Source organism: Sturnira hondurensis, unplaced genomic scaffold, assembly GCF_014824575.4.
Source record: "Sturnira hondurensis isolate 20B ecotype Veracruz unplaced genomic scaffold, ASM1482457v3 Scaffold0015596, whole genome shotgun sequence".
Lineage (NCBI taxonomy): Eukaryota > Metazoa > Chordata > Mammalia > Chiroptera > Phyllostomidae > Sturnira > Sturnira hondurensis.
Genome location: NW_028088227.1, coordinates 15,356,775 through 15,372,575, shown reverse-complemented (window position 1 = coordinate 15,372,575; position 15,801 = coordinate 15,356,775).

Sequence of the window (15,801 nt, the reverse complement as noted above, 5' to 3'; positions counted from 1 at the left end):
TGTAGTTTTTCCTAATGACTAATGTATCTTTTATGTGTAATCTTTTAACTGACATCTGTGTATTTTCTTTGAAGTGTCTGCTTAGATCTTTTGCCCATTTGTAATATACATACACATCTGATATTCTCTAATTAAAAATACAAATTTTTTGGCTAACTCAGACTCAGTTAATATGTTGAGGCAGATTACTACATCCCCCAAGACTTCATCTCCACAGCTGCTAAATACTCCTTACTAGCAGAAAATTTTAAGTCTCACCCATTCAAGGAGTAGAACATAGAAAGTGGAATCTGATTCCAAAAGTTTTCACTGATGTTAGAAACTTTCAGTATGAGAGTAGATGGTCTTGAGACAGGGCCTGGAGAAGTCCATTGTTATTTGATGTGTACACATCCTGGGACCAGAGTATAAATGCGGTGTCCAAAGGGAACCGAAGAAAAGGAGATTATAGAGTCCCACCATGCTTGTAAGAGGCTCTGGGTTTCAGGTCAGAATGGGAGTCTTTCTTGGCGTGTGTCCTCTGCCCACATGGCTCAGAGGATTAAGCCACCTCTCGTCTGGGTCATCTGGGTACCTGATGGCAGCAAGAGTCACACGAGATGTCTGTACCCAACAGATCCACTGGAGGTTAAGACCAAGGCTCCTCTGAGAAAGAACTCCAGTATTAAGAGGGTTCCCAGAGGCCCACAGTTAGACTGGACACACGGGGAGAGGTGACACTGCTGGGGAAAAGGGCTGTGGTTCCGTGGGCACGGTGTTGCCTAGTGTGGCTGACAGCATTTTTCAAAAACAGCTGCCAACACTTCCAATCCTTAACAGTTTTCAGAAATGTGACCCTGATGTTTTTCTATTGAGTAGTGAGCTCTATGTCCCTGGACCTTGAATTGGGCTGCGCCTTTGTGATTGCCTCATCCAAGGAAGGCCTGTAGATACAGAGTTATGTGACTTCTGAGGCAAGATCATAGAAATATCACATTCTGCCCTGGCTGGTGTAGCTCAGTGGATTGAGCACCGGCCTGTGAACCAAAGGATCGCGGTTCGATTCCCAATCAGGGCACATGCCTGGGTTGCAGGCCAGTTCTCACAAGGGGACTCACAAGAGGCAACCGTACATTGATATTTCTCTCCCTCTCTCCTTCCCTTCTAAAAATAAATAAATAAAATCTTTAAAAACAAGTGTCATATTCTTCGACTTTGTTCTCTTGGTATGTTCATTCTTAGAACTCAGTCACCACGCTGTGAGAGACACGAAGGATCCAGGTGGAGGACCTCAAAGAATCTCCCCACAAATGACTTATTATTTACAAGGGAAAAGATAAAAACTACAGTAGCAATATCTGGTGTATACCAACTTAACCAATTTAACAAACCAGTAATTGGGAAAAATAGCTATCACATGTCTCCCGATATGATACACTAAGAAAGACACAACCTTACTTCAGTGGTATTTCTACCAAAAAAAAAAAGATGCAATCTAATAATGAGAAACATCATATAAACCCAAAGAAAATGACATTCTATAAAATAACTGGCCTGTACTCTTTGAGAATGGTAAGCTCAAGAAAGACAAAGACTGAAGAACTGTTCCAGATTAGAGGAGATTAAACAGAAGTCATAATGAAATGTTATTTATGATCCTGGAGTGGCTCTGAAATGGGGAGGAAATGGCTATAAGGATATTTTTAATATGGTTATAGACACTTTAAAAAATTTTTAGATTATTTATTTATTTATTTTTAGAGGGGAAGGGAAGGAGAGAAGGAGAGAAATATCAATGTATGGTTGCCTCTCATGAGTCCCCTGCTGGGAACTGGCCTGCAACCCAGGCATGTGCCCTGACTGGGAATTGAGCCACAATCATGTGGTTCACAGGCCGGTGCTCAATCCACTGAGCTACACCAGCCAGGTAATATAGTTATAGACACTTTAATATTGACTTTGGAGTAGTATTGACTTTGGAGTATTTATAAATATTGTATCTCCTAATTTTGATAATTCTACTCTGGTTAGGTAAAGGAATGTCTTAGTTCTTAGGAAATACACACTGAAATGTTTTCAACCTACTTGTCAATGGTTCAGCAAATGTTTATGTGATAATAACAAATGTATCTGGGAAAATGGCATATAGAAGTTTCTTATACTACCTGTGCAATTATTCCAAAAGTTTAAAATCCTATCGAAAAAAGCAAAAAAGCTCTTTCCAACCCCCTGAAAGAAGAGTCTGAGTGTTCCTGCGGTACAGCTGGCTGGGACACAGGCAATACTTGCTCCTCGAAGGTTCTCTGAATGTGGCAATACTCCTAGGCTGGTTGTACTTTGGGGAAAAGTTTGTGATGCTCAGGAAATGAGAACGCACTGCATGGGGATGTCCTGGATTCTGGACAGTGATTTTTCTTTTTCTGTACATTAGACCAGCAAGGAGGTCCGTTTAACAGAAGGTGGGTGATGGGTTCCTCTGTGCAAGCCCTTCCTTCTCTGACATCTTGTGGCAATGACGAGCTATTGCACACGCCAGTGCCTTCTCTGTTGGTCAGCATTAACCTTTGAAATTAGTCATCCCCCAGTTCTCGGGCACTGTGGGCGGAAAGATGTGAAGCTGGGGACATTACGCTTCCTATTAAATATGGCACGTAAGTCTTCAAACTAGAAATGGAAAAATAAGAGATGTGTATCTTATTTTATGTAATTTGTGTATCTTATTTTATGAGGTGACACCAGTCATACTTCCTTGGCTTTATGTGCCTCTAAATAACAGTTGTGTCAAAGACTATGCAAGTACTTAGGTGATGAAAACCCAACTGGGTAAGTTCCCAGGAATGGGAAAAGTGCAACCTGCAAACAAAGTTACATAATAGTCAATATTCATAATATGTGTCTTGAAAAGCTATGACTAAATTGAATTTGTATAATGGAAACCACGGTTTTGCTGCACTATGAGGAACATTTAGAATATTATAGAATAACATTTTGAAATATGAAAAAATACTTTTTCATTTTCTAATCCAATTTTTGAAAAAAATTATGTTATCTCAGAGTGCAGTATTTCTACAAAGGTCGATGTTTAGATAGGTAGAAGCTAGTGATGAATCATGCAAGCTTGACAAAAGAAATTCTGTTTCTAAAACAGTGGACCACATGATAGGAAACAAATGTGTTTGTAACTACTAAAATAATGTGTTGACAAGACTGGTACATATTTATTAGTTTTAGTTTTTTTTATAGTACGTCATGTACTATCAAGGCTGTCTTGGTTATAAATGACAGAGATCCAAATCATCTAGCTTAAGCAAAAAACAGTAATTAGTTCATAAAACTGGGGAGTCGAGAGGTAGTTCTAAACTTCAGGCATGATTGGATACAGAGGTTCAAATATTTCCTTCCTCTCTCCCTTCCTCCTTTCTTTTCCTTCCCTTCCTTCCAACTATTCATCATTTTTCTACTTCCCTCTATATTTCTCTCAGTTGCTCTTTGTTCAAACAGCATTCTCCGTAAAGCCAGGGAAAATATTCAAATGCAGATAGAATAAATCTCTCAATTTGTACTACCAGCAATGTCTGGGGGGAATACTCTGGTCCAGTTTAGATCACAAACTCATGCTTGGGAAGGCAGGGAGAAGACCACGTAATTTACAATCCTCCCAGGATCATGGCCCAGTGTAGGGGGCAGAGTAGGATGTTACGAGATACACTTTATCTAAAGAACCAGGAGAAAGAAGGAAAAAGGAGGTAGACAGATAAAAACTATAGCTACAGTTTTCCCCTATGCTCATAAAGACACAGTTTTATAATATAATTTTAATGGACCTAAACATAGATGACTATGTATCAAAAACTCTTAAGGTAAATATTGGGAAAATGCATAAAGACCTAAAGGATACATCATTTTATAAGAGCCAAAGACTTACAAAAATCTAATAGATGTTTCGTGAAACAAATTTTACTTTATTTATGGAATGTTATTGCATTTATTTATATAGAAACTTATTATTGAAAAGAAAAAGGTAAATTTAAAGCAATATGTACTTATAAAACAGTATAAACAGTAAGTCTCTATTTTGGTTTTAAAATGTATTTTCTTAACTGCTAACATAGATATATATGCATTTCAAAATAGGGAAGTACATGCAACAAACAGTTACCAAGGTTTATCCAGGCCTGAAAGAGAGGAGGACAAATTATTTTTAAAATACTGACCTTTTAAAGACTATACTTTCAGGGATCATTTCTATAGTTGATTAAAATACTGACCTATTTGTATGTTCTTATTTTCCTACCAAACTATACATAAATCAAAACTCAAGTTCTATATAACTCAAAGTGTTATACATTCAACTTTCAGTTGCAATACTAATCCATTGCAAACTAGCCCGGTGCCCGGAGGATTCAATTTCACAATGGTGGCAGCAGGCGGGGGTCGGGCCCTACTACTTCCCCACCTAGCTTGTACTAAACGATTCCGTCAGTAAGAAACTGGTCACAGACATCAGTGGGTTGCAGTAACCTGCAGAAAAGGGATTGGATACCAAGTGTGAGTAATGCTTCCTGAAGTGTGGATCCTGAGTCTCCTGGATCACAGTTGTTTTTGCTAAACTGCAGATTGTTTGGCCTCATTCCAGACTTCCTAACGCAAAAATTTAAGAGATAGGCTGAAGAACTGGCATTTTCGGTGAGTCTCCCAGGGGACTTTTATGTACAGTGAAGCATGAGAACACCTGTTTCAGAGACCAGAACCGTAGGGACAGTGTGACAGGGAAGTGACTGTGCAGCCAAGAGAGAGTCGCTGAGCCTCCCATGCCTTTAAGTTACCGTTCTTATCGGTCTAACATTTCAGCTAGAACATTAATCAGACAACGGTAAATTGTTGTTAAGTATACTTTGATCTAAAAAACAGAATAATTTTATTACATATAGGGCTTAACATTTTATTCCTAGTAGAACACATTCCAAATTTGGGGGATCAAAATCATCAAATCTACAAAAATTCACATTTATAGAAACCATTCTAGGATTATAGTACCTATGTTTTAGCAAAATAATATTGAGAGTATAGATAGTTCTAAAAGGAATAGAAAGGAAAGGAAAGAGAAAGGAGAAGAAAGAAAAATTCATTAGGATTTTGCTAGGCACCAAGTAAGTACTGAGGGAAAGCACTTTTATAATCAGAAAATCCCATCGAGATTATTTTCTAGATGATTTAAAATATAACTTCAATATACCAAAGTTCAATTTACAAATTAACTTTTGATGAATCTACAATTTTAGGCATTTCCTATTATTCTTAAATTTTAGAAGAATAAAAATTAAATGAAGAAATAAAAGATTAATAATTAACTGTGCTTCAACTCTGCCTAATCAATGAGTGCATGCAAGTAATGTAATGGAAAGCAGTAATAAAGGAAATAATTTAATGAAAAGTTTTGTTTAATAGAATAAAATGAGCTAAGCTAAATTCTAGTGAATCTTTATCATAAAGATACTGAATAATTTTCCATTTGGAGTAGCAAAAATTTTTATTGCCTGTTCTAAGTACTTCTAAATTACTAGGAAATACCCTATAAAAGGAAACTCAGCAAAATATATAAATTAAATTATCTATTTAGTTATTGTTTCTCCTTCATTTCTGTAGTGTCCTAATAGCTCAAAGAAAGCCTTGCTGTAGGAGGGCTGCAGTGCACCAGATTTTAGTAATGTAACTCACATCTTACTCTTCAGCGGCACAGTATCCATCCTATGAATATGATTATATTAATCAAGGTTCTCCTGAGAAACAATGAATTAAGACGTGTGTTGTGGGGGCAACTTTCCTCGCAAGTCCCCCCCATGTGCCACAGATGAACGTAAACATAACTGAGACATGATGTGATCTGCTTGGGGAGGAGAAGTGGCCATTCTCCCAGAGGAAAAAGGCCTTGAGCAGTGGCCAGTTTCTCGGGGGCGGGGGGGGGGCAGAAAAAGGCATTGAGCCCTTCCCTCCAAGGGCTTTTATTGGGTTGTAGTACACAGGAATACAGGGTGGCAAGGATCAAACAGTAGATAACATTTCCAAGAATGGGGGTTCTGAGGGCTTAGTATGAGTCAGAGTCTGTCAGGAACAGAGTTTTAGGGTTTCCTGCTGGAACCCTTAACATATGAATGAAAGCACTCTTAGCAGAGTAGATTTCACAGGTTTATCAGCAAGTCTTTGTGGTGCCAGATTTTTCCCCAGGACATGCTCTAGCAAGGCAAGGAGCTGCACCCCTCCCCATCAGGTATTCAGGCTTAAGGGGATTAGAGCTAGGAAGCACTTCTCCAAGAGTACATGGGGACTCAGGCTTTGTCAAAGCCGGTGGGGTCGAGGGTCCACCACTCCCTCTTTGTCGCAGCCAAGTCCTTCCATGATGGCCTCCCAAGTGGTTGTGTCTGGCCTAGGTTGCCCCTCCTCTGAGGGATCTTACTTTTCAAGGACTTCCGACCATGCTTTGGGGGCAGGGAGAGGAAACTGAGGCAGCATTTGCTACCAGAGACAAGCTTTGTCCCCTGTGGCTTGCATCCCAAAGGTTGTCGCTTGCCCTTAGCCACAGGGGGTAGAGTTAGAATTCCTAGAATCAGGCAGAGTGGTCCACAACAGTGTGTATTTACAGAAGGAGATTTATTTTAAGGCACTAGCTCCTGCAATTACAGAAGTTGTCACATTCAAAATCTGTAAGGTGAGTCAATAGGCTAGAAACCCAGGGAATTACTGATGCTATACTTCAAGTCCCAAAGGCCACAAGGCTGGCAACCCAGAAAGAGTCGACTTTGCAGTTCAAGTCCAAAGGCCAAGTGCTGGCAGAACTTCCTCTTGCTCAGGAGGTCAGTCTTTGCTGCCCAGCCTTCAACTGACTGAATAAGGCCCCATCCATATTGTGAAGGGCAATCTGCTTTACTCAAATCTACTGACTCAAATGTTAATTCCATCTAAAAACACCCTCACAGAAACACTCAGGATAATCTTTATCCTAATATCTGGACACCCTGGTGGAAGAATCACAATGACCTAAGTTGTATTTGATGTCTACGAAGCGAGCAGTAGTTTTTTATGAAAAGAAAAGTAAGCCTTGCAGTATAGTAAGACAAAGAAAGCCATCAAAGTTAATTATCAGTCATTTGTATCAAGAAGTGACTTTCAGAGGTGGACATTCTTTTGACTGACCAGCACTTCAATCCTCTACTTATTTGGGGACAGTACCATTGGTGCATTTTGATGAAAGTCAAGCTCCCATCTCCCACCAAAAAGGCCAGACAACTTGATCCCATTGATTCCTGACAGCTGGTGCACGTGACCTCAAAAGTATTTATCGGATGGTCCTGCCCAGGACTTTTATCCTGAAGCGAAGACATAGAAAAGGGAGGGCTGCATGTTTCACTGGTATGACAGTGGCAGCTGGAAGTGGTGGTGTCAGCAATAACAGTTTCCAGTTCCCATTGAGAAACACTGTAACCAGCCCCCTCACATAAAGATACTTGCTGTGTTTTATCTGTTTTAAACTGGTTGATTCCTGTCAATTTTCCAAGCCTGTTCCTCTGACTTTCCCATCAATTTTGTCAGCTACCTATACCCTTCTGATACATGCCTTTTATGCTTATGGTAACCAGAATTGACACCCAAGAATTCTGACCAATGTAGAACGTTTCAAGGAAGTTTGGGGATATATTTTATAAAGTAGGTATAGCATGGGGGGGGGTGGTTTTGATATGTTACAGAGACTAGATTAATTTTAGAACATAGTGACTTGTCTCCCTTAACATCAGTTATCCCAAACCCAAAGACAAATAAGACAAGGTTTCCCCTGTTATGGGCTGAATTTTGCCCCCATAAAACTTACATACTGAGGCTGTCACCCCCAGGACCTCTGAATGCAAATTTATTGGTATTTTGCTGTGTATAATGCACACCCATGTTTTTGGTCCAAACTTTCAGGGAAAAAATCTTTTGTTTTAATTTTAATTCAATTATTTATTTATTTATATTTAGATACTTGGTTTTTTGTATTATAAAGGAATTTTACCATTTATTTATTTTTTTAAAGATTTCATTTATTTATTTTTAGATGGAGAGGAAGGGAGGGAGGAAGAGAGGGAGAGAAACATCCATGTGTGGTTGCCTCTCCTGTGTCCCCCACTGGGGACCTGGCCTGCCACCCAGGCATGTGCTCTGACCAGGAATCAAACCCCGTGACCATTTGGTTCATAGTCCGACGACGCTTAATCCACTGAGCCACACCAGCCACAGCAGCATTTATTATTTAACATACTGATGTCATTATTGATTTCTAGAGTTATATTGAGTTATAACTATTGAGTTATACTTTTAATATGTAATCATAAATAAAAGAATTAAAAACATTTATTTAGATACAAATTTAGTACTACACACGTGTAATGCACATCCTTATTTTTCCCTCAAAAATTTGAGCAAAAATGTGCACATTAAACACAGCAAAATATGGGACTTCAAGACAGAGCCTTTAAATCAGTAATTAAATTGGATTAGGGTGAGTCCTAATCCAATATGACTGGTGGACCTTATAAGAAGAGGAGATTAGGACACAGACAACACGAAGGGATGAGAGGAGAGGACACAGCAAGGAGGAGGATGTCTGCGAGTCCAGGAGACCGGCCTCGGAAGAAACCAAACCTGCTCACAACTGGATCTGGGACTTCTAGCCTCCAAAATTATAAGAAAATAAATTTCTAATGTGTAAGCCACTCAGTCTGTGGTACTTTGTTATGGCTGCCCTAGCAAACTAATAAACATGCCTTCAATGATCTTCTAGTTTTATAACGGGGCACAATATGGACAAGTACAAGAAAACATACAAATGCTAGGATACAAGTCGTATCGAGGGTGGTGGAGGATACACATGAAGGGTTAGGAAAGACGGGTCAGAAAAATGTTATACGAATTTAAGTATCCTCTGTATTATTTTTAAGCAAGATCATTTCTTGAATCTCATATAAATACTGGTTGTTTAAGAAGAAATGAAAATGTGTTTGGCTAACTAACATACCACCACAAATGAAACGTAATAGAATCACACTATAAAGCAATTGATGACAGAAAAAAAATAACCAAAACTTAACATCTGCTTTTGAAGTTTTGCCTGACAGATGCTTTCTGACATATTAATATACCAACAAATGTAAAAAATTATTGTCACAGATAGAACATGAAACTATTATCAAACTATTCCTGCAGAGCGAGGTGGTAAATTTATTAACAGTTGGTGATCCTGAACATCCTGTAAAGAGAGAGAAAGCCACTAGCATAACTAAGACCAGAGTCTACAGTGAAAAGTTTAACACTTGAAATGTGAAAATTTTACTATAGAAAAGAAGAGTGAGTAGCACCAAGGAACAGAGTTTCTACGTGCATTCTCTGGTGGAAGGACTGTGTTGCTAAGCAAGGTATGGTAATTTCTTGGGGCACAGCAATGGAAAAATTGAAGAAAAAAGAAAACAAGGTCTTATGTCAATTATATGTCAATAAAACTGGGGGGGGGGGATAAAAAGAAAACATGGACAGTTAGAAAAGAGAAAGAGGTGAAGAAAAGCTCATTTGGCAAAATCTGACCTTCACCGCTTCTGAATAATATCAGTTCTGGATTATCAGCAGTCCCTACATATCCTATGAAAAAAGATGTTAAATCTTCAATGATATCCGATTCAAGTGTTTTTGATTAATACCAAAACTTTGTTGTATTGATATTAGCACAAATGAGATAAGAGCATATCAATTTAGACAGTAAAACCTATCCAAAGCTAATGTGCGGTTTCCTAGAAATATTTGCATTTCTCCTCTATGATCAGGAAGAATCTAGGATTTACCCTGAGTCGGAAATAAAATCTCTGTGGGTTCACGGTATAAGGTTCTTCTCATTGTTGACAACGCTTTGGCAGTCCATTGCCATGAACTGCGAAGCATCCTTTCTTGCAAGCTAATAAGTTAACCTGCTAGTTTCATGGACTCTGGCTGAAGTCAGGAGACTCCTGAGTCACCAAGTACTTTATTGCTCACAGCACAACAAGAGGAATGAACATCAACATGTTTGTGTCAGTTTCTCTTGCTCCCAAGTCCTAGAGGGAAAACGTAATGGATGCAGATGACGCCAGCACACAGAGTAGGTTGTCTGCAGAAGAGAAAGCCAGGACCAAGGGTACGGACTTCTTGAGCAAGCAGCGAACAAGAGAGTTTTCCTCACCCTAAGAGCAGGCAGTTACGACAGTCAGAACACAGTCACCTTGACCTACTTAGTTGTCTATGTGACCAGCTAAAGAAACTGCTCAGTGTCAGTGGACAGTGAAACTTCACGATCTGGCACACTCTGCAAGAATGTGCAGGAACACTCGAGGCCCGACAGGTCTGCCTCTTCAAACAATCCGCCCCACATGTTCTTTGCAGAACTCTAATTTTCGTGTGGTTATATGACTCCATTGACCCTTCTGAGTAATCTAACAGTCATTCCATTTGTCTCATGTGGCATTTAATTAAGGCACTATCAATAATAGTCAACCAGCAGGATGGGGCCAATCTGCAGTATTAACTTCAAACATGTCCCCCAGATACCTGAAATCCCATAATCCAACAGGGTCTACCTTAGAAAAACCACCGGCTTTCTCCTTGAGGCTTTGATTTGACCTTTCTGCTTGGTCCAAGGCATTAATCCAGGCACAGCTGGATATATTACGAATGGTTCAGAATCTGCCCTCTAGGGCAATTCTATCATCTATGACAACTCAAGCCAGTTAGTGAAGGCAAACCTGACTCCCTTCTAAGGCTCAGTTGGTGTCACAAGTCACTTTTGCTAAACTCGGGAACATATATCTTGGGAACATCTTTTTAGAGTGCACATAAATGAGTTAGCTATCCCTCTGGGTTCTCTGACGGCTTTGTGATCTATTGGTGGTTCCTTAAACAGTCTCTTATGACAAAAAAAGCACGCGAGTTCAGTAACTTGGATCTTGGAAGTGAAGAAATTAATGCCTTATTTCCATACAAGAAGTACAGTCCTGGGAGTGAATAGGATGTCCCTAGAGAGTGTTGCTTACAGGCATTAGGGCTTCTGAGAGGGACTGACATGAGTCTGAGAGCACAGGTTAACAGCACCTGCGACATGGTGAAGTCCCCCACCCCACCCCAACTTGGAGAAGAGTTACAGCCTAGAGAAGTTACAGCCTGGAGAAGAGTTACAAACTGTTTTGCTATCTTTAAACCTACTTCCTGGTATTGAGCCTGCAAATCCCTCCACAATTCCTCCTCATTAACAGGCAGTAACATGGAGGGTCATTCAATTCCCATTTGACCATGTAATCTGGTCACTCTGCTTGCTACCAATTCCCATTAACTTGTTTCAAATTCACATTCAGTAAGTTGGTTACTAATCTCAGCATCCTAGCCCTACCACCAAAAACTGTCAAGAAATCTAAAGAGATTTTACCCTATTTGCAAGCTATTAGGCTAGCTAGCCATATTTTCAGTTGCTAGTATAAACACAAGAGTCCTGTGTTAAAGCTGTCTATGTTAATTTATTATTCAGGGCAGTAGCAGTGACCAGAGTCGCAGTATTAGTTTTTGTGCTGCTGCCCTGTTCCAATTTCTAAAGGCCAAGAGGAAGAGGGTCAGATGACACCTACACTTGCAATGAATTGCATTACAGGAGAGTAATACTAAATTTAGGGAACCCAAGTCTCTTACAATGGATATGAACAGCTGTTTCCTCTACACACACCTTGGAGGAAATTATTTGGAACAAAAAGTATTCAGTACCTCTGTTCTCAAGATATTCAGACACCATGAAATGTTGTCCCCAACAGAAACCCGTAGCTTCTTAATAGTCATTATCTTCTAATTCATACTTTATATGAGTTGGCATTGTGTTCAGCTGTATATAGCAAAATCCTGAGTAAAGCTATTTAAGCAAATGTACTGCTTATTTTCTCTGTTTTTCCTGAAAATAACCGAAAGTCCAGAAGCAGACACTCCAGGTCTGGCAGAGGTACAAAGGAGGTCTTCAAGGACCCAGGTCCCTATGCTTCTGTTCCACCGTCCTCAGTATTTGACTTTCTACTCGATGGTCCCAACACGCAAACACTGCCGCTGTACAGTTTTGATGCTCAGTGGAGAGGAGTGATAATCAGATCTGGAAAAAAGAGGAGGAATTAGATACATATATAGGGTGATTAGGAAACACTAGCAAGTAAATTTCTGAGACATAGTGTGAGTATAGAATTTTGCTAAAAATTCTGTGCAAGTAGATGGGTTGGATCAAAGTGACACCAAGTTTTGAGGGTCCTGAGCAAAGCATTTATCAATTAACAAGCTAACAGGGGTGACTTGAAAAGTCCAATATGGATGAGTCATTTGGTAGGTAAACTATAATTCAAAAGTATATTTTTAATGAAAATATAAACTCTACTACACAAATATATGGTTCAAATAACTCTAGAACCTTTCATCGTTTGGTGTTACTATCCAGATTTATGAGTCACAGCTTTTGGTAAAGACTGTGTGAAAAACAGGTACCACATTTCTGAGGTGAAAGTTCAGCTCAAGGCTGTTTCAGTAGGTGACAACACCCCTGGGTTAGCTACTGTATTTCTCCACTTTCCGTATTACCTTATGGAACTGCTACATAGAACTGAATACCAAGAAATCTACATTTCTTTAGATAATAGAATTGTTTCACCTATACAATTCTTTTATAATGATTAAAATTAAACTACCTGCTGCAGTTGGCAGCATGGTTTAATTTTCAGGACAAACGGAGGCAATTGGTTTCTAAATACAGTTATGCACCACATAACACTTTGGTCAACAACAGGCCACACATAGTATCTGTGGACCCATAAGATTACAATGGAGCTGAAAAATTCCTATTGCCTAGCGTCATCTTAGTGCAGTGCATTGCTGACGTTTGTGGTGGTGCTGGTGTCAACAAACCTACTGTATGCCAGTCATATAAAAGTTTAGCACATTAGTTATATATAGTCCATAATGCTTGTTAATAACAACAAATAGCTATGGTACTGGTTTATGTATTTAATATAGTATACTTTTAATCCTTACTTTATAGTGTACTTTCTACTTATGAAAAAAATTGCTATAAAACAGCCTGCCGTGTTATGCTGGCAGCAGCTTCCTATATCTTGTTTACAGTCTCTTGATTGCATAATTTTCTCTTGTGCTTGATTTAGCCTTGTGTTGTTTTATACAGTATCATGCTGCAGAGGCTTCTAGTTGAGGAGCAACAGGCTATTCCATAGAGCCTGGGTGTGTGATATGTTGTATGTACACCACCTAGGTTTGTTTATGTGCACTCTGTGGTGTTCCCATAAACATGAAATCACCTAACAACACACTTCTTAGAACATATCCACATGGTTAAGTGGCACGTGACGGCAGTCTTATTTCTAAATAATCCATTTATGTTTAACAAATCATTTCATTGAATAATCTCAAAGCACTAAATATCTTCAAGATTGGAAAAAATAAGTTTGTATAGACAGGGCAGGAACAAAAGAAAAACGGTTTAAGAATAAAGACAATTCTCAATTATGAAATCTATGAATGAACCATGTTCTCAATTTGTTTTCTTCAATATATCGGCTAAAACTTCCTTTTTTCTAATGGTAAAAAGATTTGCTGGAGATGAGTCTGAAAATAGTAAGTGAAGTTTAGAGTTTGTCAATAGGTTTTAATAACTGATTCTGTTGATCGTTAATGATCTAAAACTCATTATAGATGCTTAGGTATATAATTCTCATGGCCTGCTCTGATCACTGGATTAATTGAAGGAGTCCAATGCCAGTTTCAAATGGTAAAGTAATTTCCTTCTGATGATTTAAAATTATTAAATAATAAACAATATATCACATTCCTCAACCAATCAAAAATACATGTCTAGACTCTTCTTAGAAGTTCAAGGCTATGTGCTGTGGGTGCAAACAATAACAATACTACTACTATTAATTATTATAACAGTAATTGTAATAATTTATTCAGATGGTTCTATATTGCTTAAACACTATTTCATATTTACTTTTTAATTTGAGCTACTCATTATTCATATGAGAACTTAAGTGATATTGTCCCATTTTACAGATAAGGCAATTCAGACACACAAAAAAGAAAAAGTGTAAGTGACTTTTAGGCACAAGAGACATGATTAATGTGCAAGACAAAGAATCCCTCCTCTCCTGATACTCTGTTCTAATGAGAATGTTACACAGAAGTTGTGGGCAATTGTAACACGGCCAGTGTTGAGCTGGAGATACACAACTACCTCGAGAGGGGCTCAGGAAACAGATTTAGGGAGAGGGGTAGAATCAGGGAAGTTTCCTTAAGTCCCATTTCAGACTTCTCTATGTTGGCTCTGACAAGAACATCAGTTTCTACTCAATTAATTTATTGTGTTCTCAGAATGTACCAAGTTGATTTTGGACCTGATAGAGCAAAACTTTAAAAGTCAATACCACGTACTTAACTCTTCCTCCAAGATTTCTCATACTGTGGTTGCTGTACCGACAGCATCAATTACCTTCGGTGCTTGTTAAAAATGCAGGCGGGCGTGAGTGGGGGTAGGGGGGGAAGGGGCCGGCGGGGCGGGGTGCAGATTGTCCTGGATTTGTTTTTCCTAAATTTTGGGAGAGGTTCAGGAAAATTGCTGTTTCAATTATTAGCGCCTTGAGGATTTTGATGTCAAATATTAAAATAAATAAGATATTTTGGGTAGTGGCTCCAAAAGGTTCCTGCTTCAATAACGGTTTTTTGTTTGTTTTGTTTTGAATGGGTGGGGAGATTAGGAGAGTAGTTGGAGGATATTGTAAAGGATATAGTTGAGATAAGAGTGCAATGCTGAAGACAGTCAGCGGCCCATCCTCTATTTGCAAGGCGCCTGGCTTATCCTCGGTGCTCTACAAATGTTGACTCGAACACAGGGACACAGGTATTCGTAACGTCCGTGAGCGTTTAAAATCTTTTCTCTTAGCTTTCCGCTCTGGTCTTCAAGTGACCAGTCAGCAGCGGCAGTACAGTGGCGTAGCCGGGGTGTGTGTATTTTGGAGAAAGATTGAATTCAAACCCCACACTATCAAAAGTTGACAGGATCAAATTCCTTAATACCAAATTTTGAAGATTAGAAATAATACGTCTCAGCATTGACAGAAGTCTCAAGTAAGTTAACTACGTACAGTGAAACACTTTATAAATGAAAATGCTTAGGCCCGTGCCTAACACGTAAATGCGTTCCATAAATGCTCATTCACACCTGGCAGTACAGTCTATTCCTTAACGTCTGTGATGTCACTTAAACAGACCTCAGACCCTCGGAACAAGTCTCGGTGAAAATAAAATAAAAAAACATGAATAAACGAATAAATGAGAACACGGAGGCGCCCTGGCACAGAAGGGCCACGGGCTGCACACCAGTGAACTCAGGGGGACCGGGAGGCGTGCCACAGGGGTCTCTCCCCGGACGGCTTGCGGCACGTGGCAGGCTCCCGCAGTAGCTTCGCGACAGCGGTGGTGGGGGCTGGCAGGGTATCAACGCGGAGGGGGCTCGGGCGGCCAAGGCTACGGTTGGGGGAGGAGCCGACTGCGCAAGCTCCAGATAGGCGCAACCACTGCGCGAAGATCTGAAAGGGGAGAGCCTTCACCCGCTCTGTGCTTCTTTTTAGCTACTTGAAAAGCGAAAGCCTGCCTTTTAAAAAAAATTTACGATTATACTTGCCGCCGAATTCTCCAAATTGGTTTTCATTAGAAGGCCCCTTATCTTAAGACTGAATG